The sequence below is a fragment of the Vicugna pacos genome, chromosome 2 (genome assembly GCF_048564905.1).
Source record: "Vicugna pacos chromosome 2, VicPac4, whole genome shotgun sequence".
Lineage (NCBI taxonomy): Eukaryota > Metazoa > Chordata > Mammalia > Artiodactyla > Camelidae > Vicugna > Vicugna pacos.
This window is the reverse complement of record NC_132988.1, coordinates 99,031,287-99,046,676: the sequence shown is the minus strand read 5'-3', so window position 1 is coordinate 99,046,676 and position 15,390 is coordinate 99,031,287. Positions and strand designations below refer to the sequence as shown.

At 35.1% G+C, this 15,390-nt stretch overlaps 1 pseudogene; it reads right to left on the bottom strand.

Annotated features, from left to right (window-relative positions):
- Positions 1-9,574: 9,574 nt before the first annotated feature.
- On the bottom strand, positions 9,575-10,737 carry LOC102527667 (protein-L-isoaspartate O-methyltransferase domain-containing protein 1 pseudogene; annotated as a pseudogene).
- Between the last annotated feature and the right edge of the window lie 4,653 nt (positions 10,738-15,390).

The window sequence follows — 15,390 nt, the reverse complement described above, 5'->3', positions numbered from 1 at the left end:
GTTGGAGGGAGTTAAGTGTTTCTTAGGAATCAATAAAAACTCTTTTATTAAAAACTATTATTTGAGAAAATGTATAAACAAAACTAGATCAGGGTAATTTGCGTGTTGAAGCAATAAGCCCAGAGAAACTGTAAACCACCGTATTTGGAAAATAAGGAAAAGATTACCGACCAGATTAGAAGCATTTCCTTAGCTACGGCAGTTACCACCAGATGCGGAGTTCGAGGACAACTAGTATCTGAAATGAGAATCTTGTGTGCATCCTTTATATGTCGTGTATAAAGGCATGTGATCTACACTTGACATAGCTCCTCTTTATAAATGACAGTGCAGTCATCTCTTTAGCAGTCCTTCCAAAGCTCTTAATAGAAAAAAGAAATTAAAAATAAAAAAAACAAGAAAGAAAAAAATTAGGATTACAGCTATACAGTTCCCTGTCTATTTATACCTGAGTGGGTTGGGCCCCACACGACATTAGAACAGACAAAAGCTGGGAAGCGGTCCAATAATCTTGGAGATTTCTCCTGAGCAATTTTGTCTGGATCCGGCACATATTTCTCTTTGTGTAGTCATTTCATTGACATAGGACAAACTCGACAGGTAACCACTATCCTTCTGACTATCAATTAATAAAGAATATGGGATTTATCTTTATATAAGACCACCAGCAACTTTTTCAATCTCTGTGCACTGAAGAAAATGTATCTCTAACACAGAGATTTTGATGACATCAACTCAGAGAGTTTTTTGCTAAGAGTAAAGGAATATATAAACTCACAACATTTGCACTAGGAGGCATTAATGTTAACACACTCAAAATTTACGCGATAGGTCTGACATTCTCCTCTCGTGGGTGTCTAACTCCCACACGTGGGTTTGAAATCATCTATGCCAAAGTTGACTGCTAACTTTGAATAATTGATAATTGCCAATTTCTTTTACAAACTGGGATTTTTCTAAGCCTTTCCTGTTCCTCTATCTTTTTCCTTTTCCTTAAATCTGTTAGCTTCTCTCAAGGACTGAAGCAGTCAGGAGGTGAATGTTCTATCTTGGTTTAACTAGCCCCTTAGGAGTGCTTCAGAGGCAGAAAAAAAGAAGCATAAGACTCAGCGAAGGACAAAGGGAAAAAGGACTACATGTGGTGAAAATCAACTTCTGATCCCTGTTCCCTTGTGATACATTATAACACACCTTACTGAAGACTAATAGAAAATGTCCTGAAAGTTTCAATTTCTATGCTCCTACTAAGCCACAATTCAGCTCTTAAAGATGCTGATAATATGCTACAGAGAAAACACACAACCCCTCCAAAATTTTGGCACTTGTTGGGATGCGGTTCATTACTTTCTGCTGGTTAGGATTTACTTAGTCTCTTAGCAGTGAACGGTGTTTTAAAAGTTTAGAATCTAAGACTAGAAAGATACAAGATTTGCAGCAGCAGTTTTATTAAAAAAAAAAAAATCAGGCAACTATCCAAGCCGTTTTTTTGTTGTTGCTCAACAGAGAATTTTATTAAAGGCTTTCACTATAAATGTGGATAAATAATAATATTTAGCAAATGTACTTGAATTAATTAAAATGTTTGTTTGCCAGATATTTGTTAAGTCTATGTATTATGAGGATAAAATTAATCTTTTTCATTTGTTACCCATAATCAAATAAGGAATTTTTCATTGTCTTTCTCTCCCTCTCGCTCTTTCTCTCCTTCTTATACACACGCAACTATTATTCAAAGTCAATTAGAAAAATCCCTTAGGAAAGTTTTAACACAGTTTGAATTAGATGATTTCAAGTTTAAAGGTCAAAGTTTTTGTGGAGGACTTCACCCTTGATTTCCTTCCATTTGCCTTCATCTCAAACTGAAATCTGAGGAGCAATTGAAGAAAAAGCTTAGCGAAGTTTTAAACAAGCAGAACAGGAATTTGAACTCTGTTGCTGGGATTTTTTTTTTTTAAAGTAGTATGCTACTTTTAAAATGAGACATTCTCTGAAAAAGATTTCTAGTATAAAACATTCAAGCACGCTAAAATGATAGCAAGTCATTTTACATATCGACTTCGCGATGTTCGTTGGTTTCAATGGATACATCATCTCTAGTATCAATTTATTATGGCTCTTTCATGTCTGTTAATCAATTTAACTGAATTTTCTATCAGAGAGACAATTATCAATCATAGGTGTCCTCAAGCACTTGTTCCAAGATCAAAACCAACTGTTAAAAATGTACATGGCATTTTATCTAGGTGAGTACATTAATGTCATAGAACCCTGGAATATTAAATCGCAAGAGACCTTGAACCAAACTCCCCTTAGTGTATGGATGTTAAATACAGGCAGATGGAGGCTAGGTGATTGGTGCAAAATTCCTAGGTAACTGGTCACATGATATGCCCTCAAAACAGACTTCCCAAGTCCCAACCTACTGCAGTTTTCAGTATGTGAATTGGGACACCACAGGGAGAAAAATTTCCTTTTCCAATTATGTCTCTATTGATAAACTTAAAAAAAAAGAGACAGATTGTGTGGAAATTAATCTTTACATAATATCTTTATTAGTCAATAAAACGCATTTAATGAATTTAAAAGCCAAGCCATTGTCTTCCAAAGATAGGTGGCAATTTTGAATGACTGATTATTTTTCTTTTTTTTAAATAAAAAAAATGCCTTAAAGGGACCTAAACATATATGAAATATAATCATCTTCCTAAAACTTTAAATATAAGAACTTAAGACAAAATAAAATTACAAAAGGATGCAAGATTTATCATCAGCTCATTAAAATGTGTTGATAAATATACATATAAAACTATTAAAACTGACTGCTTATATGATTCTGTTACCAGTTAGAATCATTAAATGAGGAAAAATATGCCCGGTATCTTTTGAGATTTTGGCTACAGGCCTGTGGAACAATACTCTTGGATTAATTAAGAGCTCCATCATTTTCTAGTCTTGTGACCTTGGACGTTTTTTAGGTCTCAAGCTCTCCATCTGAAAAACAGACAACATTCAACTATAGTTCTTGTAAAGATTAATAAGATATTTCCTATGGAGATCTTGGCACAGTGCTAAACTCAATAAATGCCACTTATTTGGGGATTCGTCAAAATCAATTACTGAAACACTTTAGGAAATGTAACGCATGTTGAAGGCTAATCACTAGACACTACAGTCAGCAGGTCTGGAAAACAAGAATGAGAGGAGACTGAAAGGTAAAATTATCCTCGTGGGAAGTAATCTCATCTGTAAAATCCACATCCTCAGGTGATCAGAGAAAACAAATGAAGTTTATTCTGATAATGACTAAGTGTGTTCACTTTTGCTTAAAGAAAGAGAACTGATGGATTTTAGAAAAACTATTTGTTCTCATTCCTTTATTGGTTTTGACCTACCACCTCCTACTATATCACAGTTTGATTTCTACCCCTGCGCTACTGTTGCAACTATTCTGCTGTCGGACAGCTACACCTTCTAATTACCAAAGACAATGGACAACTGATCTAACAGTACTTGCAGGCAGTGATGAGTGTCCTTCAATCTCTCCCACCTCAGGCACTTATCTTCTCTATGTATCAAATTTTCTTTTCTGTAATAAAGATTAAATAATGTAACCTCCATGAAAGTTATTTTTTAATTATTAAAGGAGTTAATGCTTATACAGTCCTTACACCACCTGGCATATTAGTAATTAGATTATCACTCAGTATTATTGTTGAATGATTTCCTACTAAACTACTAATTGTTAGTTTGCCTCAAATCTCCTTGACCACTAACTCTGGCTGATCTTCATTCATACAAGAAAAGGTAGTGAACCCTGAGGTTATGTTCTTACTCTTTTCTTTGTTCTGTTCTTATTTGTATCTGTCTCCCTAAGTGAACTTGCTTTTTAACCAGTATTGCTGGTTGCCATGGATACAACTCCTCCATGCCCCATTTCACATACTCAAGGCTCTCACTTGAACTCTTAATCTCTATTTCCATTTGATTTCTGCCCACAAACACCTGTATATATCACAAAAATCTCGTATACAATATGTCTAAAATTAAGTCATTGACTCTTGATCCAAACTCACTCTTCCATTTTATTAATTTATCATTTAATGATAGAGTCATTTAAGTCATAATGTTTAATAATTCTTGTTTAAATTAACAATGATAATTATAACTAATATAAATTGAGTGCTAACTCTGGGTATTAAGCTCTGGGCTTATAGAGTCCCAGGAGTTACACCTAATACATACTGTTTTATTTTTCACATCCTAAAAAGACCTAGCTGCTAAGTTACCTACTAATAACCTTTGTCACTGTTTATTTCTGCCATCAACCCTTTCTTCAAACTTTTCTCTCAAATCCCTTTTATACAAGTTTTGCTAAATTTGTGTTTCTGAAATATACATTTGACTGTATCATTCCACTGCATGAAATGCTTCAATAACTTCATCCCATAACTTACACCATAAAATTAATATGCCCAGTAAAGAGTCCTTCACCTTTGGTCCCTGCTTATCTTTCTAATTTCATCCTTTCCATTCTTTATTGCGCCTCAGACTCCTGCCAACCAAGTAATTTCTATTTCCCTGGGTGTATTATAAACTTCTCTATATCTGTGCTTTCCTTGCAAGGTTTCTTCTGCATAAGAAATCTTTCTTTTTCTCACATAATAGTCCTCAACGTTATAGCCAATATTTAAGTGCTCAGAATATGTCACATTGTTCAATGCCCTTTACCTTGATGAATGCATTTGTCCTAAAAACAATATTATAAAGTAGGAGCTATTGTTAGCTCTACTTTATAGCCGAGGAAACTTAGGTAGGAAACCTTAAGTAAATGTCCAAAGTTAAAGAGTTTTTATGTGACAGAATCACCCTGTCTTTCTTGGATATGGCTTCAGTCTCACTTTGATGACATACTAAGCTTTATGCTCCTTTATGGTTTTTCCATAGTGTTTAGGACGTATATCAAGTAACCTCACTATTGCATCTATGTGAAGTGTCTACCCTACCCTTTAAATTCTCAACAACCTTTGAAGCTATGGACTATGTTTTTTAAATGCATCAAATGAATGAATTGAATGAATATTCTTTTATCCAAAACAGAATTTCCTTGGAGACTGAATCAAAAAAAAAAAAGAAAAAAGAAAACTAGTTTGTACTAGAGAGAATATGAAGAAAGATAACATTCTTTATAGAAATTGGAGGGAAAAGTTATTAACTAAATGGTAGACATCTTACTGACCGTAAATGCTTGGTAGTAGAACACCGGATCAAATATTTTCCAATAGTTATGCACTTATAAATGAAAGTTCAGGAGTAGGAGGTTGTCCTACTGTTCGTTTATTCTTGAAAGGGAAAATGATGCAGAATAGCCACCTTGACTGGGAGGAAGGTTGTATGGATCTTGAAAGTAGTCAAAGCAGGAACCATCTCATACCAGACAAACACTTAGTGCTGATGTAGGGCTGGTTCTGGAGCAACAGGGTATTCTGAGGAAAAGTTATGGTGAGGGTTCAAGATAGTACTTGGGTGAGGGGGACCCTCTGACTGATGGTAAGCAAGGCCAAGATCTGCAAAACCTAAAAAAAGTAATAGATTGAGCTGAGAGAAAACATTCCATGAAAGGAGAATATCCAGTGAAATGACTGGAGAAGATGCTAGAGATGTAGTTTGCAGATGGTTCATAACCTGGAGAAACATAATAAAAACTGGAAGTTAGGATGTAGTTGCTGAAAGTATACATTAATGAATTGGTTCAGTTTCTGAAAGTAAAAGGTTAAACATGAGATTTGGCTCTATTTGTTAGCTGTGTGGAACTTGGCAAAATAGCCCAACATTCTTGAGTTTTTATTTTCTCCTCTGTAGAGAAAATCATTGGTCCTTCTATATTGAGAGGTTATAAGAGTTATTAACGCATGACCTTAAACTACTTAACATGATGTATTACACAAAGTCAGTGGTCAATAAACATTGTTTATTGTTTATTGTTGTTGCTGGTTGTTGTTTTTTTTCAGACAATTCACTAATACATTGTAAATGTCAGTTAACATTTCTTTTGTGCAGAAATACTTTTAAGGGGAAAGTCTTGAGTGTACTGAGTATTTGAATCGTTTCTTCACCATTTGACAAAGATATAGGACCATATTTCTACTTTTGTTTTTTTTCACAAAATCGTTTTGTTTCATCATCTTCTTCCCCCATTATTTCCAAGGTCAAAGAGAAAGGAAGCACCACAGCAAAACCAATCATGCACTTTAGAGTCTTCATATGTTCACCCAAGAAAGCTCAAAACTCTTGCCAGTTCCTGCAGGCATGGAGATACATTTACTCTGGCAAATTTAATACTAATAAATAATTATGAGATCAAGAGATACAATAACAGCGTGTTCATCTCACCTATTAGGGAAGAAAAAGCAAGATGGTAAGTTTTATGAAATTCCTACTCTATATATTCATAAAATCATTTAGAAGAGTCAAATTGAAAATTTTAAATGTCACAAAGACTAAATAGTAATAAATGAGAAATGATAATCCACACAGCAATGTAAAAGAAGACAATTGTGACTTTTTTAAGTGTTGCTAGAAATTCCCCCTGTATGTCCATATGACTTTTATTGAAATAATATTAAAACAGTGAACTCACTGCCCAACAGTTGTATTCTTTTAAACATTAAAATGGAAAAACCCTGGGTCTTATTTTAGCTGTATAATTTGTATTTAAATTTCAGAACACACTTCTGTCATTTTCAGTGTCAATATATCCTTACTATATAGTTACAAGATATAAAGAAAATATGAGAATAGCCACTCCAACTTGGTGATAATCTGTATTTAGGAAAACGACAATGAGCTAAACTAGAGAGAAGAATAATGAGAGAAGAAAAAACTCAGATTCCTTGGAAAATTATTGAAGATTTTTATTTAGTTTAATAGATCAATGTTTATTAACACCATTTCAAAGCCAACCTTAATAATTATGAAGTAGCAAAGGACTAAGCATATATAGATCTTTTCATAAGCTATATTGTAATTCTGTATTGCTGAAGATGGAGAGGTGACAACATATATTTTAGCATCTGTATTGAATTCTGATCATTTTTTGCTTAATCAATAGATGATGTAATTATTTGAAATCTCCACTTTCATTTTAAAATTTCAGCACATATATTGGCTGAATTTAGTGTGCATTGGAAGAGTTACGACTATTTCAGTTGTTGCTATGAATTTACAGGACCTAAGACAAACAGCAATTGAATAATTGCATCATTTTTTCCTTGTCATGGAACACTTTTCAGTCATTATCACCATCATCATATGGACATAGGACAAGATTTGCTTTTTTAAGCAATGAAACATGTTATAAACTAAAATGGAAACAATGATAACTTTCAAGAATTAAAAATGTTGATCACTGAATGTTCTTCTCATTTGTGCTTTCATGTGCCTTCCAGTATTCTGCCTTGTATTACAGTTGTAACTAAAAAATATTAAAGTTATCTATTCATTTTCTGTTTGGATTTATTTAGGACAAGATATTAATCTAGGCCATGTGAAGGAAACAAAGATGATCAACATAGAGTGTGGTAATCTGCATCAAAATTACAAACACAAATGTATCATTTTCCTACAAAACATTTATGCACACGCACAAACACAAAAACAAATAATTGTTTAAAAGAAACTAGCATTGGGGGAGGGTATAGCTTAGTGGCAAAGCGAGGAGTATTCAGCATGCACGAGGTCCTGGGTTCAATCCCCAGTACCTCCATTAAAAAATAAATAAATAAATAAATCTAATTACTGCCCCTAACTAAAAAAAAAAAAAAAAAAAAGAAGAAGACCAGCATAACAATTAAATCAATCATATTAATTATTCCTACATTCCTACAGCTTTTCATCCTAAGAGTTTTATTACTGTCTGAAATTATGTTGCTTCTTTGCTTGTGTCCACAGGCTGGAACAGTTTCAGAAGCTCAGTGGCCTTATTTATCTGATTATTCCCTATAATACCTACACTGCATTATAGCTTTAGATCAGTTTATAGCACATAATAAGTGCTCAATAAATATTTGTTGAATGAATACATGAGTTTTTTTGAGGATTTAAAAAAAATCCACATACAGCTCTTACTACAGTTGTGTACACAGTAATCCCTTATTATCATGAGCTATTTATTGATGTTGCTGTTATTTTTAAATGATTCAGAATGTTATGATCAGGGAAAGTTTAAAAGCAAGAGTGACATGTGAGCTTGTTCCTAAAGGTCAATGTTTCAGTAAACGGGGAGATGGGAAATTTAAGGCAAAAGAAACGGCAAGATGGACTCTGGATCAGAATCTCTGGAGTGCAGACCACATTGTATGTTAACGTACTGGTGCTAACACTCAAGTAAAGAGGGCTTGCTTAAATATAAGTGGAACAATTTAAACTCGATCCTAGAGGAGCAAAGATCTAGCAACTTGTAAATTCCTTGAAGGACATCATATGCCCCTTTATTCTTAATTTCAACCACCAGGACATAACTTCTGCCTCATTTCTTATACTACAAAGATGAATTTCAAAGCAAATGTAGGCTGGCTCAACCCTACCCTGTCAAAGATAAATACGCAGATTAACTAGGAGTTTTGTTTGCCAAAGTTCACCTCCTGACCAATTAAATCTGGCCCTGCTGCTCAGCGTGACCCAGGAAAGTGGCCGTCACTCATGCTTGCTCTCTCAGTCTGTACGATTGACAGTCATATAGAACAATGGATTTTTTTTAAATCAAATATTTATACAGCAGACTATCGAAAAAAATTTCTAAATACTTTTAAAACTCAAGAGGGTAAAATAACCTCATTATTTTAAAATACTGAAAATGTACAGGATCCAGACACACTGAGTCATATTAAGTATGCGCAGTTTACTTGAATATTCACTTAATATGCTCTTAAGATCTCTATGACAGAAGCAAATATTTTCCCCATTTTTTTGAGCAATAGATTCAAAAGCAAGAGTAACAGTGCTATTGAAGTCCATGAAACACTTTTCCACGTTCAGTTACTCAGTCTCTGTATTGTTCCTACATCATCTATCGCCCAGAATCCTTCCACACCAGCTCAGTAATAGTGACTGCAGCTAAAGTAAAGGAAGTGGGTCTACAAAGCACTTTATTTCCTTATTCAGTAAGATTTTTATGGAGAAAATGCAAACAACTGCCATTCAAATCAGATTATATATGCTTGACAGGTATGTAACCTTATATAAAATTAAATCCAACTCTCCACACTACAAATCTGTAAGGAATCAGAAGGGGATTTATATAAAATCTGGACAATTGTTGCATTCCACCCTTGAAGTCATTCTGAGTTAAAACAGGAATTTTTCCAAGACTCAAAGAAAAACTGTATTTTAAAAAGGGGATTATTTTTAATCATTGAATACATCATTTTTATTACTAAGACTGGAAAAGCAATACATTTTTCCCACTGTAAGTTCACTCTGATGAAAGAAAGAATTCTCTCGCTTTCAACTCCTAACAAATGCCATATTCTCAAGACTAGAGGAATTATCAGCAGTCATTCCTTCTTCTTGATCTATGTTATTTTTCTCTAAATTATGTCAAGTGAACTTTTAAAGATTCAGGGAGGGGGAGCTTCATAATTCTTTTCCCTCAGCAAATTCTGAGGTGGCTCCTTTAGCCTCGGGCTTTCTTTGTGGTCTTTTTCTTCCTCTCCTTTGTTTTCTGGTTTCTCATGCTTCTAGAAGTTGAGGGATAAGCTGATTATGCACAAATACATAAGGGTTATTTCTCTGTTTAACTCTCTTTTCCTTTTGGGTGGAACTCTTTAAGGAAATCCCTTGGCCTGCATCTCATCATTTATGAAATGTCTAAGTGTGCATTGATGTGAATATAGCAAGTCTTGTAGATTCCAGACCGTACTGGTGGGTGATGGGAGCCCCACCGACTCCAGTTTGCCATTATCACTCTGACTTGGTTGCACAGGGAAGTGGAGCAAATGAGACAGCTGGGGCATTTTACTTTCCCAAGTGTTTTACTCAATTTGCATAATTTGTGTTAACTGATCTACAGGCATAATTAGAATGCCTCCAACTTTTTTTTAATTTAAGTATAGTCAGTTTACAATATTGTGTCAATTTCTGGTGTACAGCATAATGTCTCAGTCATACATATACATACATATATCCCTTTTCATATTCTTTTTCATTATAGGTTAATAAAAGATATTGAATATAGTTCCCTGTGCCATACAGAAGAAACTTGTGGTATAGCCATTCCTCCAGCTTTTAATCATATTTTCATGTAGTTCTCATGGTCTTTCTGGACTCAACTCCACAATAGGGTCCTTAATACTGATGACTATCAGATGCTATCCTGAGGCAATTAACAACCACAAATGCAGGTCACAGAACTCAAAATCTTAGCGCCTCGTATCCTTTCTTTATAGGAGCCTGGGGGAATATCTTCATCTTGAGACAGACAGATTATTTCGTTTACAGCAAACACCACATCAACTTGCTCATATATTTATTCCCATAAACTGCTAGAAGATCAGGGTGACCTAGCCGTGCCCTGACTTCCCTCTTGGAAGGACAGTACCAGTCTAGGAGCTGATTATCAAAGCCATTGCTATTTTTAATCAAGCTCTCCAGTGTTTCCTTGGCTTATTCTACCCCATCTGAATGAAACTCAGTCCCATAATTTATTCCCCACAAATCTCTCCTACACAGGAGCCAGTTCATGTTTGAGGGATTGAATTTGTTTTCAACTGACCGGCTAGGTTTTCAGTTTACTCTGAAGAATGCACTGGGTGAGGCAGTCTGTCGACCTGCCGCAAGGGGGCGCATATGAGGCTCTAGGACTTGGCGGGCTCCTTGGAGGGCACCGACTTGGACACTGAAGCTTGATCGTTTTATCATTTAGTGCTAAAAGATGCGTTCACGTTTTGAACCATATTCACTTTATTGACATGTAGTATCAACAAGAGGGAAACTAGACTGGAAAATGATAAACGAATATTTTTACAGGCAATAAAAAATGATAGTGGTCTTTAGACTCACATTTGTTTTAATATGTAAAAAACCCCAAAGTCTAAGAAAATTAAAAAGCTATTAGAACTCTACCTACAAATTGACTGCAAACATCTAAAAACAATGTAGTGTCTGTAATTAACAGACAACAGCCCCTTGCCAACCGCTCCACAGCAAGAGTTTCCCGGTCATAACTGAGTATATTGTGGAATTAGCAGACCTGGTCTAAGCAGGGGGTCACCCAAAGCCGGACAGAGCAAGTTACACAGTCAAGGCCCCTGAACCATGAGACAGAGCTACGCTTATAAAAAAATGGAACGGTAGATACATTCTTGAAATACCCGAAGGCTTTTCTCATGCCAAGTGGCTAATTAGTGTCCTTATTATTCTCCAGATCAAAACAGAAAACAAAACAAATTCCAAAATGTAGTATGAGGAGGTGAGAGTAAGAAGGACAGGGGGCATTGGAATAAATCATGAAATCTGTGATAAAAATGTTTTACACTTTAAGCTTTTGTTTTCTTTCTCTATATCCCCCTATATTTCTTTCTTTCTCATTTTTTCACTAATTTGACTTGAAGGTTTATGTCTGTAAAAAGAGAGAAATTTTTAGCTCTTGAATACTCCAAAGCCTGAAGAAAGTTATCAATTCACACTGTCTGTGACCTTCATGAATTCAGTGTCTCCCTTCAGCAGGTTTCTGCCAATCTCATTTATACTTTATTAAGTGGTGATTTATTAAGTGGAAATATGTGATGTAACACCTCTTATCCATAATATCTGTTTTCTAGATATTTTTCAAAATCTTAGATTTCTTAGTGCAGGAAGTGGAAATAGATCTCTTCTTCATTGAACACATTTTTTTCTCATTCATTTACCAGTGCCAATGCGTTTGTCCTACAGCTTTTCAACCTCCTCACCTGACTCTACAAAACCCACATTTTCCATCAAACTGTTGCCGTCTGGAACTACTTTTCTGTTTCTCTTCCTTCTTTCACTGTCAATGTTTCTAATAAAAATGTGCTTCAATAAACTAATAGCTAATATTTACTGAGTACTTATGAACCTGGGTGTGTCCTAACAACTTATACATGTGTCATTCAATTTAATCCTCATTACAAGCCTATAAGACAAATGTTACAGCTAATCTACCTGTTGGAAACTGAGGCACAGAGAAGGTAAGCACTTATTCTAAAGTTTCACCCTCAGTTGGCGCTGGTACTTGGATTCTAACCAGAGTCTGAGTCTGGAGGCTGACCTAAAACCAATGTCAGTTTTACCACACATCCTCTAGTTAATGGCTTTTAATTTTTTCTTTAGTAAACACCTTATATAAAGCAAAACTTCAAAAACTCTGGGGTAGAAAAGGAAAAATAATTTTCCTTCTAGCTTTTGGAATTATTATCTGAGACCTCTGTAATAAAAGTCAGATTAACAGGAGAAAAAACAACAAGTTTAGTAACCTGTATTTCAGGTACGTGTGCAAGTTACCTAGGGGAAAATGATTAACTCCTCGAGATAGCTCAGAGTTCAGAATAATATGCCATCATAAGAGGGAAGAGGGTAAGGAAATGTAGACCTCGTAAGCAAGAGTAAATAACTTTTAGGAAAGATGAAAGGGCCCTTAGCAAAACAGACTGGAGGTGTGATAGCTTGTGACCAGATTTGGCCAGGTGTGGTGTCGACTTCGAATCTCCTCTCTTATGAAAAATAGCTGATCTTGCCTGGTTGATAAAACTTTCAAAGAGGGGGTTATGACAACTGAATTGCCTTTTTGGACTGATTTTTAGGCAGATCGGATGTTCCAAGAAAGCCTTTTTCTGCATTTGTTGCTTCTTAAGTGTGTACAGCACAAAAATAATAATAATTAATCAATATACAAAGCAGCATGTTCTAGGGTGGCATGTCCTGAACCCTGGCAGCCATATTTCGGGGTGACACAATCTGTTACTCTTCACCAGTAAATACCTCCGACACCAATTCAGTGTCACAAATTCACCTATTTACCCATAATGCACCTTAGCTCAGTTTTCTGTATCCTTAATCCAGATTTTCCTTCTTGGTATTTTGTGTTTTGGATGATTCTTTTAACATTAAGTATGCTGATACTAAGTATCTTTACAATAAGTATTCTTTTTTCCCCTCGGTTTCCTCTTTCTCTTTGTATTCACTTCTTCAGGCCAAACTTATATATACCCTCATCTTTCTCTGTACATTCTAGCTTGCAATTTCATTGCCATTTCCAATTTCAAAATTACTTGTATTACGATAACTCTCAAATTTATTTCTCAAGTTCTGAATTTTCTGAACTGGATATTATTATTTATTATTATTATTATTATTATTATTATTATTATTATTATTATTACTACTATTATTATTATTAATCCTTGCTGAGCATTTGTAACATAGAGTAGGTCTGAGAGTTTCCTAAATGCACCAAGCTCACTCTTGTCTCCTTGCCTTTTTCTTTACCTCAAACAGCCTTGCCTTCAGCTCTCGTTTACCTGGCTAACTTCCAATTATTTTCAAGATTCAACTGTAAATGTATGTCTACCACTAGGAACCCTCTCTCACCTAACTCTCTGTGTCAAGACCTCTAATGATCCCACAGTATTTCCCTTCGATCCTCACTAAAAAATGTCCTGATTTTTCTGTGTGCAAACACCTTCTAGAATAAAGAGTAGATTTCCCAAACTCCTTTCAAGGCAAGAGAGGTCATGTTATGATATTTGAATGAAAAATATGCAAGCAGACAAGTCTCTTGTGAGTTCTTCAAAGTTTCTTTCAGTTTAACCCTCACTACAAACCTTTGAATTTGAACTGGCCCCTCTCAATACATTTATCCTTCTTGTTGGCTAGAATGCAGACATGAAGGCTAGAAACTGAGCAGCCATATTGGGTCACGAGGCAGCAGCCAAACATGGAAGAGAAGTGAATACTCCACTGTATTCTTTCCCTTGTCTTCCGTGCTTCCGTGCTCCTTAATTTCTAACACTGTCAAACATACTGAATCAATCCAGGTAAGCCTATGATGGTGACACAAAGTGACCCAACAGTAATTCAGTTTCCTAAACATGATAGAAATTTACTTCTCATTCTTCCAAATAATTTATGATGGAAGCCCAGATCCAGGGCATACCCTGCAGTCATTGGGTGACCCTGGGGTGCACTTTTGGGTCAAATCCTAGAGCACATGAATCTGTGACAGTTTGACCAACTCAGTCACAACACACCCATTTCAAGATTTTCCTGGCCAAGACTGAAAGACAGACAAATCCCTTTTGCTTACCATGGTACTTGGCAAATGTGTCACACAGCTACACCCAACTGCAAGGGAAGGTTGCAAATGCAGGATCCACATATACTCAGGAAGAAACAGGGAGGATTTAGGAACCCAGCTAGCAGCCTGCAGACTGTGTGCTATAGCCTTTTACTTATTTATTTGATTTTAATTTTCTCACTCAGCATTTAACTGAGATCTCCACTAAGGCAGAGAATTTGTTCTTTTTGGTAGTGTTCCTCCAGTGTCTAGAAAAGCACTAGATACATAGTAGTTACTCAATGGATATTTGTTACATAAATGAATCAATCAATGAATTCGTACGTTGCCTAGATTTTGTCAATGTTTCTGGCACCTACATACTGGAATTTAGGCATTGTAGGTTTCAGTTTCAGAGTCTAAGAAAATGGATGAACTAATCAAAGGCATTTTAGACACCTTAGATTTAGAGATGTTTTAATGTTATGGGCTTCTGGGTTGATGTATTATGAAACTAATCCTCTGCTTTAGAACATTCTGAACACTTTTTGATGGGATTTAAACTCAGGTGCTTTGATATATCCATTATAAGCAGCCTTTTAAATTGCATTATAACCCTCTGGAAATATATTCTAATTGAATGAAAAATGTTTCATTGTGTTCTTAATTTATGCTCTCCAGAAAAAAAAAATGTTTAGACATTAAACTGCTAATGCTTTGTTTCCCAGAATTGCTAATATTATTTATTATCAGAGTAGACCCTCAGTAATTTACACTAATAACTGAGAGACTCACTAGAGATTACTGAATTTGGCAGATTAGTTAGTGAACAAATAAATATGAAAAACATCAACAGTGCTGTACCATAAAATGTGCTTTATTCATTATTTTGATAAGTGTAGTTTAATTATAATCATCTATGGTAGTGCTTCACAGTATGCTAATAAACACATTGCCATATCTTATGAAATTAATGAGATCTTAGAAGAAAAATTATTTGCTAAATTTAATCCCAGTTTTTGGAGAAAAGTATAAGTCTGTGATTTAGCATGTTTTGTATTACTTTCAGTCCAGGAAACTATATATCATATTATGATATAATT